Source organism: Sminthopsis crassicaudata, chromosome 6 (genome assembly GCF_048593235.1).
Source record: "Sminthopsis crassicaudata isolate SCR6 chromosome 6, ASM4859323v1, whole genome shotgun sequence".
NCBI classification, from domain to species: domain Eukaryota; kingdom Metazoa; phylum Chordata; class Mammalia; order Dasyuromorphia; family Dasyuridae; genus Sminthopsis; species Sminthopsis crassicaudata.
This window is the reverse complement of record NC_133622.1, coordinates 118010083-118022961: the sequence shown is the minus strand read 5'-3', so window position 1 is coordinate 118022961 and position 12879 is coordinate 118010083. Positions and strand designations below refer to the sequence as shown.

At 37.0% G+C, this 12879-nt stretch overlaps 1 protein-coding gene across 2 annotated transcripts in view; it reads left to right on the top strand.

Moving 5' to 3' along the window:
• MCUB (mitochondrial calcium uniporter dominant negative subunit beta) overlaps positions 1–12879 on the top strand; it is a 97114-nt gene that overhangs the window by 14170 nt on the left and 70065 nt on the right. The window lies entirely within an intron of this gene.

Below are 12879 nucleotides of genomic sequence, written 5' to 3'. Positions count from 1 at the left end.
AGAGGATTGCGTATGAAACAATTAGTTTCCACATAAAACTTGATGTCTTAAAAAGTAGAAATATTTTTTAATAGTACTGCTCTTCTTGTCTATTTCCCCTTTTAAAGTCTTTATGCTGGCTTTTGTATTTTTATTTTTTACATTTCATTAATTTTACTTGATTGTTGTTTTTTTTTTTTTTTTTATCATTATGAACACCATCCTCATCTCTATTGTCAGTCAGTCACTAAACATTTATTAAGCATCTACTAAATGTGAGGGGTTGTGCTAAGTGCTAGGGATACGAGAGGCAAAAGACAGCCCTTGATATTCAGGAGTTCAGACAATATAGGACAAGACAACATAGTGGAAAAAGGGAGGAGGAGGAAGAACAGAGGGAAGGTGTCTGGTATGGGGGCATGATTAAGACCTGAGCCAGTTGAAATGTTGAGATGGGTACCCTGTGCTCCCTCCTTTAAGTGGAGGAGCTCTCGGATATCCATTTTCCATATTCTCCAAAGAGGAGATGGCAATAAGGGCAGGGTCTACTGAATAATTGTGAGTTTCAGAGATAATAAGATCTTTTTAGAAAAATGAGTTTCTGGGAGGCAGTGATGAAATTCATGAGAGCAGCTAGGTGGGAAATAAACTCTAATACACTCCCACTCCCAATAACAGCTCTCCATTATAATAAATAAGTACAATCAAATGAAACAAATTTGTATTAGTCATGTCTGTATATCACTGAGGCCTGAAATCAGTAAGACTCACTTTCCTGAATTCATATCTGTTCTCAAGACACTTATTAGCTGTGTGACCCTGCATAAATTACTTATCCCTATTTGCCTCAGTTTCCTTATCTGTCAAATGAGCTGGGGAAGGAAATGTCAAACCACCCCAGTACCTTTGCGAAGAAAACCCCAAATGTAATCACAAAGAGTAGGAGATGACCAAAGCAGATGAAAACAACAAAACTGTATACCAAAATCAGTGCTCTGGTCTGCCACCTTTCTGCCTGGAAATGAGAGGCATACTTCATCCTTCTGGAATCACAATTAGTCATTTCGCTGATCAGAATTCTTAAACCCATATGTATAAATCATTCCAACCCCTTCGTTTTTCAGATGAGGCAATTGAGATCTAGAAGTTAAATAATTAGCTCAATGTTAACTATGTAGCTTCACAGCATCAAGCCCCAAAATAATGGGCTAGTTATGCAACAAGAGAGAGGGGAATATCAAAAGGACAGCTCTTGGAAAGATGGTAGAAAACAGTTGGTAGTATATTGAATTGAATCTCTCTGGAGGAATTATAGCAAGATAATGTATTCCAGAAACTCATACTGAATACTGGAAATTGAAAGAAAGAAAAATAAAAAAACTAAACTCCAAACCTTTCCTTTCCTTAAGAAGCAGTGCTAAGTAAAAAAAGTTCTTTGTTGCAAGTCTTATCTTGAATTAAGTCATTGCCATTATCTAAATGTTTTAAATATCTGGCATACAGAGCAGTTATGTGGAAGGGTACCAGAAATCAGAAGATGAATATCTTCTTCAGAAGTGAAAGCACTTCCTTTGATTCCTTATTGCAGTTGTTCTAAAAAAAAGTTTATGCAAAATTGGGCACATTATCTGGAAAGTAAACAGAGTAATAAGTCTCTTTTAATGGGAAGCAGATGTTAAGTGACTACCATAGTAAAGATCCTGTTTGTGTTTATGTAATCATTAAAAATTCAATCTTGAATTATTTTTCTAAGATTTTCCTATAATGAATTTTGGACTCATCTAAGAAACCACATAAAAGAGTTAACTCAACTCCTCATGCTTTTTAGAAAATGACTTCCTTTTTGCTCAAAGCATGAATGGTGATTTTATTGTCTTATATCCGCCCAAGTCAGCTTAGTTGAAATGGAGATTTGTGACAAGATCTTCCGACTGATAAATGTAAAATGATATACTATCACTAATGACCAAATTAGGTTAACAAAAAAATTCAAATGAATAAAAATTATTCTCTGATTAACAACTTTATTTTTTCTTACCAAACTTGTGATTTTGTTGGCTTAAATAAAGATAAGGATGTGCTAAGGGATGGGGAAGAGAGGATTGATGAATTGATTCCCTTCTGTTCCCATTTGACAAATTGTAAGGGTTAACTAACAGAGACAAGAGATTATTTACAAAATCCCTTTACAAGGTCAGAAGAAGTTTCTCAGTCAAACCTGGAGGAATTAGAGAGTGGTAGTGTAGGATTGGTTATGCCTGTAGTGCACATATTAAAGGAAGTGTGTCAAGGGAGGAGATGCTCTGAAGGTGTGAGTTTATGGCAGTCTAGAAGAGAGCCAACTATGAAAAGAACCCATCATGATTTAGATATAAAGAATGAGATTATAAACAAATTAGAAGAATATAGGATAGTTTGTCTCTCAGACCTGTGGAGGAGGAAGGAATTTGTGACCAAAGAAGAACTAGAGATTTTTATTGATCACAAAATAGAAAATTTTGGTTATATTAAATTAAAAAGTTTTTGTACAAACAAAACTAATGCAGACAAGATTAGAAGAGAAACAATAAACTGGGAAAACATTTTTACATTCAAAGGTCTGATAAAGGCCTCATTTCCAAAATATATAGAGAATTGACTCAAATTGATAAGAAATCAAGCTATTTATCAATTGATAAATGGTCAAAGGATATGAACAATTTTCAAATGAAGAAATTGAAACTATTTCTAGTCATATGAAAGGTGCTCCAAATCATTATTGATTAGAGAAATGCAAATTAAGACAACTCTGAGATATCACTATACACATCTCAGGTTGGCTAGAATGACAGGAAAAGATAATGACGAATGTTGGAGGGGATGTGGGAAAACTGGGTCACTGATATATTATTGGTGGAATTATGAATGAATCCAACCCTTTGAGAGCAATTTGAAGCTATGCTCAAAAAGTTATCAAACTGTGCATACCCTTTGATCCAGCAGTGTTACTACTACTGGGCTTATATCCCAAAGAAATAGTAAAGAATGGGAAAGTATGTGCAAAAATGTTTGTGGCAGGCCTTTTTGTAGTGGCCAGAAACTGGAAATTGAAGGGATGCCCATCAATTGGAGAATGATTGAATAAAGTGTAGTATATGAATGTTATGGAATACTGTTGTTCCGTAAAAAACGACCAGCAGCATGATTTCAAAGAGGCCTGGAGAGACTTAAATGAATTGATGCTAAGTGAAATAAGCAGAACCAGGAGATCATTATATACAGCAACAAGATTATACGATGATCAACTCTCTTCAACAGAGAGATGATTCAAACCAGTTCCGTTGTTTGGTAAGGAAGAGAATCAATTACCCCCAGAGAGAACTATGAGAAATGAGTGTGGATCATAATAGAGCATTTCTACTCTTTCTGTTATTGTTTGTGCTTGCATTTTTGTTTTTCTTTTCAGGTTATCTTTCTAGATCCAATTTTTCTTGTGCAGAAAGATGACTGTATAAATATTTATACATATATTGGATTTAACATATACTTTAACATAGTTTAAAAAAAAGAAAAGAAGAACCATCTCCTGAGAAAGAATCAATCCACTTCTTGGAGGAGTGAGGATTTCTCTCTCCTCCTCCATACTCATAGACCATAGTGCCTTTCAGTAGAACATGATTCATAAGAGATCATGAATTACATAATTGTGACCTTCTGGAGAAAAATAAATTGTATTTGATCTGCTGCTGTAGGACATTAATTTGCATAAACCAAAGTAATTTTTTTAAAAAAAATCTATAATATAGATGAGATTGAATTTCCCTGCCATTCACTGAAATGCACATATAAATCTATTTACCAGTTCTTTCTCTGGATATGGATAGCAGCTTTCTTCAAATGGCCTTTATTTTTAGTTTGTGTATTTATAATAGTCAAAATGATTTGGTCACTCACAGTCATTCTTTTTAAATTCTTTTTTTGAGTTGGTCTATAAATTTTCTCAGGGCAGGGAGACATTTTGTGTTACTTTTTGGGGTAAAGCTTTTTTTACTTCATTGTCTTCCTCTGAAGATGAACCTGGTCTTGCCTGTTCCCACTGTATATTTTTACCAGTGAGATTCTTTCTTCTTTGCAGTTTCATTTTTTTATTTTTATTTTTTTATTTTTTAAGTAAAGGATATTAGTGTAAACACCTCTAATCTTGAGGTAGGGGGTGGGGATAGTGCCTCTGGCTCCATCTCAGTTCTCCCCTTTGATTAGAAACTCCAAACCAAGAACTTCATCCTCCAGCCAGGGCCTGGAGCCAGCAGAGACTCTGCTCTACTGCCTCTGTTACAATGTTACAAGGGACTGAAAAGCATTTCTTCCCAAGTGGGTAGCTTGGTGAAGACCAAAAATGTTTCCACTGACTTGCCTCTGGGATTTAAAGTTGGCTTGAGGGTGTTTGAAACCCACCAGAAAGAGAAAGTGTATCCCCTTTCTTCTGCAAGGGCTTGATCCTGTGAGCTATATGGAGTGGTGTCAGAATTAGGGAGCTGGCGGGGTTAAAGGAGCCATAGTCAGGAGTAAACGGCCAGCAGTTTGAGCAGCTGAATCTGCAAATCTATTCCTCTTAGCCTGAAGTGCATCTCCTTTCTGGTGTCCTTTACAAAATATGACTGAAACTTCTCTGGGTTTGTGGACAGCTTATAATAGTTATAGAATTTCCCCCTCATAATAGGAGAATTCTTTGCTGTCAAAAGTCCCCTTTCTTTCTATATAGCCCCATGTGCATGCAAAATATGAAAAGCATATTTGGAGTCTGCATAAGATGTTCACTCTCATTCCCTTCCCCAGCTCCAAAGCTCTGATTAGGGCAATGAGTTCAGCTTTCTGAGCAGAAATCTCAGGAGGTAGTGGCCTTGCTTCCAGGATGCTATTGAGGATCACTATACAATCTTGCCTTTTCTTTCACCCTTTTCAAGAAAACTCAAGAGGAATATCCCTCAAGTCAGGTCAGCTAAAGGAGACAGAATCTAAAGCTTCCTCACAATTATGAACGATGTCTCCTGACTGAGTGTTGTCAGGGGGCAGGGTTAAGGGTGTGACATACCCAGGGGTGTCTGGCAGGAGAGCCTGAGATTGAGTAAATCTCCCACCAGCAAGCCACTGATGCCTTTTGGCTTCTAAAATGCTCTGAACACAGTAAAGGGTTAAAACCTCCAATGGCTGCCCTAGAATGAGTTTTGAGGCTTCTTCAATTAAGAAGGGTTGTAGCAGTCACTGCTCTAAGACATGAGGGCCCTCCTAAGGATTTTGAATCCAGTTTCTTTGAGAAGTAAGCAACTGGTCTTCGGTCCAGTCCCAAGACCCTGAGTTAAGACCTCCAGGGCATAGCCCCACCTTTCATCTACATATAGAGTAAAAGGCTTTTCTAAATTAGGTAGGGCAGGGGGGGCATCTACGTGGTGCAGTGGATAGAGCACCAGCCCTGAATTCAGGAGGACCCGAGTTCAAATCTGGCCTCAGACACTTAACACTTCCTAGCTGTGTGACCCTGGGCAAGTCACTTAACCCCAACTGCCTCAGCAAAAAAAAAAAAAAAAAAAAAAAATCATGACCCATTAAGGGAGCAGGACAAGAAGGAATAATAAGAAAGGAGTGTTTAAATCTCAGGTCTCCAAACAATTTTTTAAAGTTTCCCTTCTAATCCCATTATTCTATGGGGGGAAGAGCAAGTGAGACCAAAATGTTGAAGCATGACAGAAAGAGAGGCCCCAGTATCAAAAAGAAATTAAATGGTCTCACTGGCCATATCCAAGGATACCCAGGGTTCGTCTGTCATGGTGGAGCAAAGGGAAGCCTGCCTGAACTATGGGCACCATCACTCCTAGTCTTGAGGAGACTGGAAGGCAAGACCTGGAGTTGGTGGCAGCTTTACCCTTCAACCATAGACAGTATCTCTTCCCGTGCCCCTCCTGATTGCACTTGGGGCAAGAGCCAGGAAGTTTCCTCTAAGGACAGTTTTGAGCCCAATGGCCCTATCCATTACATCTGAAGCAAACCCCTATGGCTCCCGGATATGGCAACCGCTAAAATTTGGGTCTGTTCATTGTTTCTCACTTTAACTCCTTCCTCTTCTGCTGTTCAGTCCCTATAATTAGACTCCAAAAACTTTTTCTAACAGCTGAATCGGGTAAATTTGAGGGCCCAAAACTAATTTTTGCAGCTTCCTCCATATATTGGGCAGATTGTTTAATAAAATACATGCTGAGGACAGTGGTCCCCTCTGGAGAAGTGGGGTCCAGATTAGTGTATTTTCTTAGCGTCTCTTACAAGACACTCCTGAAAGAGGGCAGGATTTTCCTTAGCTGTTTGGGTGATCTAAGTCTTTTATAATTAAACTTGCTTCTTAATTCTTCACTTCATGCCTTCCTCGAGGCAGGTTAAAAGGTGATCCCTTCCCTCCTGGCAGTTCCACCCAGGGTCTGAGACAGGGACAGTCTCTGACGGGTATCTACCAAAAGAGGAGGATGCAGCCATGTCATCCCCAAAATTTTGGTCCAGGTCCTGGATTCTCTTTTTCTCCCTTTGATCCTCAGAATGGTGAATAAGTTTCCCCTTAATTTGGGAAAGATCTGACATTGAAAAAGGCACCTATCCTAAGGAAGCAAAAGAAGGATCCCACTCCATATGTCAGAAGGATTAAGGAGTGGGGGATGGGAAAGTCTCAGGATCTGGTTCAAGAAGTAAGGGGGACAGAAGTCCTGACTTTGATAAGGGTGTGGTTCTAGAAGGGATTCACAGGCCTCCTGATAAGGACTGCTTGGGGGTGCTGAGGAATTCTTTCTCCCTAGAGGAGAGGAAAGGAGGGTGTTATTTAAAAAGTTAGTACCTAATTTTGATTCCCCTTCAGTAAATTTTTAGCAGCATCCTGTAGTGTTTTAATTTAGGATCTTGAGACAAGGCCATGAAGGCTTGAACATAGATAACTTCACTCCACTTGCCTTGCCTTCAGCAAATCAAATCAAGTTGCTGGATAGTACTATAGTTAATTGAGCCATTAATGAGCTATTTTGAGCCCAGGCAGTATTGCAAAAGAAAATAAACTTTTTAGTTTTGAGATCTTTAGGTCAAATTTGTCCCTTTTTTTAAGAGAGAGAACCTAAGGGAGAATCCTTAGGGATAGAGACAGGTGGATTGTCCCATTTTTGTCACAAGCCTTAGACTTTTTAAATTCTATAGTACCTGTCCTTTTCAGGCATCCCAGAGAGGGTGTTGTGACAAAAGTCAAAAAGGTTAAGAGTACTTCTGCTAAGAGATACAGAAATTTCCAAGTCTAGGCATCACCATTCAAAAAAGTCTGCAATCTAGAGCTCCCAACAGCCCCAAACTTTCCTAAATGCTTGAGTTATCCTTAGCTATAGAATAGAGACAAAAGAGGCAAGAGGAGGCTTACCTCAGCAAGGAGGAAGTAAAATTTTGGGGATCCCCGTATGGGCTACCAAATGTTGAAGGGTGAGATACTCTAACAGCTATGGAGGTCCCCAGGCCAATGTTGCAGGTTTTGCAAAAGAATTTGCAGTCCTGGTCTTCAAGCAAGGTTTGGCAAAAATGGTTTATTTTCACTGAGAAGCTCTTTATCTCTCCTGATTAGGAAGATAGCAAAGATTAAGATACAGAATTTTGATTTTATTTAGTGTTCTATGGTTTGGGGCTAGAGAGCGATTTAAGGGACTAATTTCCAAATCAATAAAGGATGGCGATTGTTTCCCAGGCCAAACTAATTTCCAGATCAGTTGAAATGGGAGTTTACCATGAGAACCAAGTAGGAGAGTGGGAATCGTTTTAGGAATTTTTCTAGAGGCTGGGAGGGATTGAGATTCAGGGTTTTTCTAACCCAGGCCCACCCACTCCCCAAAAGATCAGGGGGACACAATGTTCTATTACATAGGTTTCTTGGTCATCTTTAGGGCATTGATTTAAGGACAGCTGATTATTAAGATTTCTTCCTGTTTCATACTTCTAGAAATGGGCATGGAGTCTTCTGTGACCTCAAGGATTATTATTGTTTAAAATTGATAGTCCCTTTTTTTTAACATTGTATGCAGAGAAGCATGGAGTTGGCATTGTAAGTCTCCTGAAAAGCCTAGTTTGGTTGGGAAACAAACTGATTCTTACTGAATATTTTATGCTCTAAAAATGAATGTGGGCATATTCTTTTCATAGTTAAACTTAAGGCAGTTCTGTATTTAGAATTTGCAAACTTATAAAGATATCAAAAGGAATAATTGCAAAAATAAAGGCACAGTTTCAACCAGCTTTGGATGTTTAAACATTCAGGAAGCTTTATTCAAATATTCAAAGCATAAGCTACATGAAATTATTTTTTTTAATGGTATTCCACAATTGTATCTCAGCCAAGTATTATATCTAAAGAAATGGATTAGGCATTATTCATCTCTGAAGGATTTTAACTCTGGAAGAAAGAACAGGCACTAACAATAGAGTATGTGAATTTGGAAATCTCCTTAATGTTTAAAAAAGAGTCTATGCTTATATGAACTGATGCCGAGTGAAATGAGCAGGACATTATTATTATATACTTCAACAACAATACTATATGATGATCAATTCTGATGGACGTGACCCTCTCCAACAGTGAGATGAACCAAATCAGTTCCAATAGAGCAGTAATGAACTGAACCAGCTACACCCAGTGAAAGAACTCTGGGAGATGACTATGAACCACTACATAGAATTCCCAATCCCTCTATTTTTGTCCGCCTGCATTTTTGATTTCCTTCATAGGCTAATTGTACACTATTTCAAAATCCGATTCTTTTTGTACAGCAAAATAACTGTATGGACATGTATACATATATTATATTTAACTTATACTTTGACATATTTAACATGTATTGATCAACCTGCCATCTGGGGGAAGGGGTGGAGGGAAGGAGGGGAAAAGTTGAAACAAAAGGTTTTGCAATTGTCAATGCTGAAGAATTACCCATGCTTATATCTTGTAAATAAAAAGCTATAATTAAAAAATTAAATTAAATTAAAAGTTGTTGTTTAGAACAGAGAATGGTAAAACCTGTTAATAGTTTTTAAACATTCTAAAAAGCAATTTAGAATTAAGTAAACAAAGTAAATAAAATTTCCATTCTTTTTGACTCAGAAATCCCATTACCAGATACCAAAATATTTTTGTTATAACAAAGAATTGGAAATAACTAACTGCGGAATGCCTAAAACAAGTATGTGATGTGTGAAAATAATAGGATATATCTGTAAGAAGTGGCAATGATAATAACATTTTTATAGCTTTAAGGTTTGCAAAATACTTTGCATGTGTTATCTAATTTAGTCCCATTTTTAGGTTGGCACTATTTTATTTCTATTTTACTGATGAAGAAACTGAGGCTAAGAAAGATTCAGTAACTACTAAACCAAATTCATCCAGCTTTGGAGTATCCAACTTGTAATTTGAACTTAGGTTTCCTGTCCTCAAATCCAGCAGTTTATTCCCAATGCCATCATTATAAATGTCGAAAAGCCTGGAAAGATTGATATGAAATAATTGAAAGGGAAATAAACAGAACCAGAAAATAAAGATATACAGTGACTAGTGTTATGCATGAAAAGAAAATAGTAAAACCCCCAAAACTGTGTACTGTGTTAGCTCCAAGAAGGAATGTAAGAGTATATCTCCCCTCTCTTTTTTATACAGGTAAGAGGCTGTTGGGTGAGGAACACAACAAACATACGTCAAGTCACACCTGGTTGATATGTTTTGATTAAATGTTCCCCACCCTGACCCTTGACTTTTTTCTTATTTTTTTAGGGGTGTGTGTGGTGCAATTCTGGAAGGGGAGGAGGAAGTATATATTGGGAATTGTAGGAGATAACAAAAAAAAAACAAACTGTATATGTGCTCATACATATGTATATGTGTGTATCTATTTCCAGCTCTTTATTTCTGTCAGTTTGGTGATAGTTTGCAAGGCATGGTAGAAAGATTTGGAATCAGGTCCTTGGTTTGAACCTTGGCTCTTCTCCTTACCTGTTTGATCATGGGTAAATCATTTTACTTCTGAGACTAATTTTCCTTCTCCATAAAATGAGCATGATAAATTTGAAGGACTCCTCTGCTAGCTCAGTCTTTAAAATATGCTGAGGTGGGGGGGAAGTGGCAGGGATAGTTATAGAAGAGGTAAGACTCACAGAATCTCCTAGTTAGAGGGGAACTCAGATTCTGTAGTCCATTTTGTACCAAACATCCCTTTTACCATATAAGCTACAAGAGTAATCCAGACTTTACTAAAAGACCTCTAGTGAGCGGGGAAGCCTGCTATTTCCTAAACATACTTTTCTTCCTCTTCAGGATAGTTAAGGAAAGGAAGTTTTTCCTGACTTTTAAACCTTATGGCTTTTTTTTTCCCATTTTAATTTTTTTATTTATAATTTTTTTCACAGTATATGTGCATGAGTAATTTTTTTATAATATTATCCCTTGTATTCATTTTTCCAAATTATCCCCTCCCTCCCTCTACTCCCTCCTCTTGATGACAGGCAATCCCATACATTTTACATATGTTACAATATAACCTAGATACAATATATGTGTGTAAATACCATTTTCTTGTTGCACATTAAGTATTAGATTCTGAAGGTATAAGTAACCTGGGTAGATAGACAGTAGTGCTAACAATTTACATTCACTTCCCAGTGTTCCTTCTCTGGGTGTAGTTGTTTCTGTCCATCATTGATCAATTGGAAGTGAGTTGGATCTTCTTTATGTTGAAGATATCCACTTCCATCAGAATATATCTTCATACAGTATTATTGTTGAAGTGTATAATGATCTCCTGGTTCTGTTCTTTTCACTCAGCATCAGTTGATGTAAGTCTCTCCAAGCCTCTCTGTATTCCTCCTGCTGGTCATTTCTTTCAGAGCAATAATATTCCATAACATTCATATACCATAATTTACCCAACCATTCTCCAATTGATGGACATCCATTCATCTTCCAGTTTCTAGCCACTATGAAAAGAGCTGCCACAAACATTTTGGCACATACAGGTCCCTTTCCCCTCCTCAGTATTTCTCTGGGATATAAGCCCAATAGCAGCAATTCTGGATCAAAGGGTACGCAGTTTGATAACTTTTTGGGCATAGTTCCAAATTGCTCTCCAGAATGGCTGGATTCTTTCACAACTCCACCAGCAATGTATTAGTGTCCCAGTTTTCCCACATCCCCTCCAACATTCATCATTATTTGTTCCTGTCATCTTAGCCAATCTGACAGGTGTATAGTGGTATCTCAGAGTTGTCTTAATTTGCATTTCTCTGATTTCTCAATTTCATCATCTGAGAATTGTCTGTTCATATCCTTTGACCATTTATCAATTGGAGAATGGTTTGATTTCTTATAAATTAGGGTCAGTTCTCTATATATTTTGGAAATGAGACCTTTGTCAGAATCTTTAACTTTAAAAATATTTTCCCAGTTTGTTACTTCCCTTCTAATCTTGTTTGCATTAGTATTGTTTGTACGGAAACTTTTTAGTTTGATGTAATCAAAATCTTCTATTTTCTGATCGATAATGATCTCTAGTTCTCCTCTGGTCATAAATTCCTTCCTCCTCCACAGGTCTGAGAGGTAGACTATTCTCTGTTCCTCTAATCTATTTATTATCTCATTCTTTATGCCTAAGTCAGGGACCCATTTTGATCTTATCTTGGTATATGGTGTTAAGTGTGGATCCATATCTAATTTCTGCCGTACTAATTTCCAGTTTTCCCAACAGTTTTTTCCAAATAATGAATTTTTATCCCTAATGTTGGTATCTTTGGGTTTGTCAAAGACTAGATTGCTATAGATGTACCCTTTTTTGTCCTTTGTATCTAATCTGTTCCACTGATCAACTGGTCTGTTTCTTAGCCAATACCAAATGGTTTTGGTGACTGCTGCTATATAATATAGCTTTGGATCAGGTACACTTAGACCACCTTCATCTGACTTTTTTTTTATTAGTTCCCTTGCAATTCTCGACCTTTTATTCTTCCATATGAATTTTGTTATTTTTTCTAGGTCATTAAAATAGTTTCTTGGGAGTCTGATTGGTATAGCACTAAATAAATAGATTAGTTTGGGGAGTATTGTCATCTTTATTATATTCGCTCGGCCTATCCAAGAGCACTGAATGTCTTTCCAATTATTTAAATCTGACTTTATTTTTGTGGCAAGTGTTTTGTAATTTTGCTCATATAATTCCTGACTATTCTTTGGTAGATGAATTCCCAAATACTTTATACTCTCAGCATTTGTTTGGAATGGAATTTCTCTTTGTATCTCTTGCTGTTGCATTTTGTTGGTGATATATAAAAATGCTGAGGATTTATGTGGATTTATTTTGTATCCTGCAACTTTGTTAAAATTCTGAATTATTTCTAATAGCTTTTTAGCAGAGTCATGTCATCTGCAAAGAGTGATAGTTTGATTTCCTTGTTTCCTACTCTAATTCCTTGAATCTCTTTCTCGGCTCTTATTGCCTAGGCTAGCATTTCTAGTACTCTATTGAATAGTAATGGTGATAGTGGGCAACCTTGTTTCACTCCTGATCTTACTGGGAAAGGTTGCAGTTTATTTCTATTGCATATTATGCTTACTGACGGTCATAAATATATGCTCCTGATTATTCTAAGGAATAGTCCATTTATTCCTATACTCTCAAGAGTTTTTAGTAGGAATGGATGTTGGATTTTGTCAAATGCTTTTTCTGCATCTATTGAGATGATCATATGGTTTTTATTAATTTGATTATTAATATGGTCAATTATACTAATAGTTTTCCTAATATTAAACCAGCCCTGCATTCTTGGTATAAATCCTACTTGATCATAGTGTATTATCCTGGGGATGATTTTCTGAAG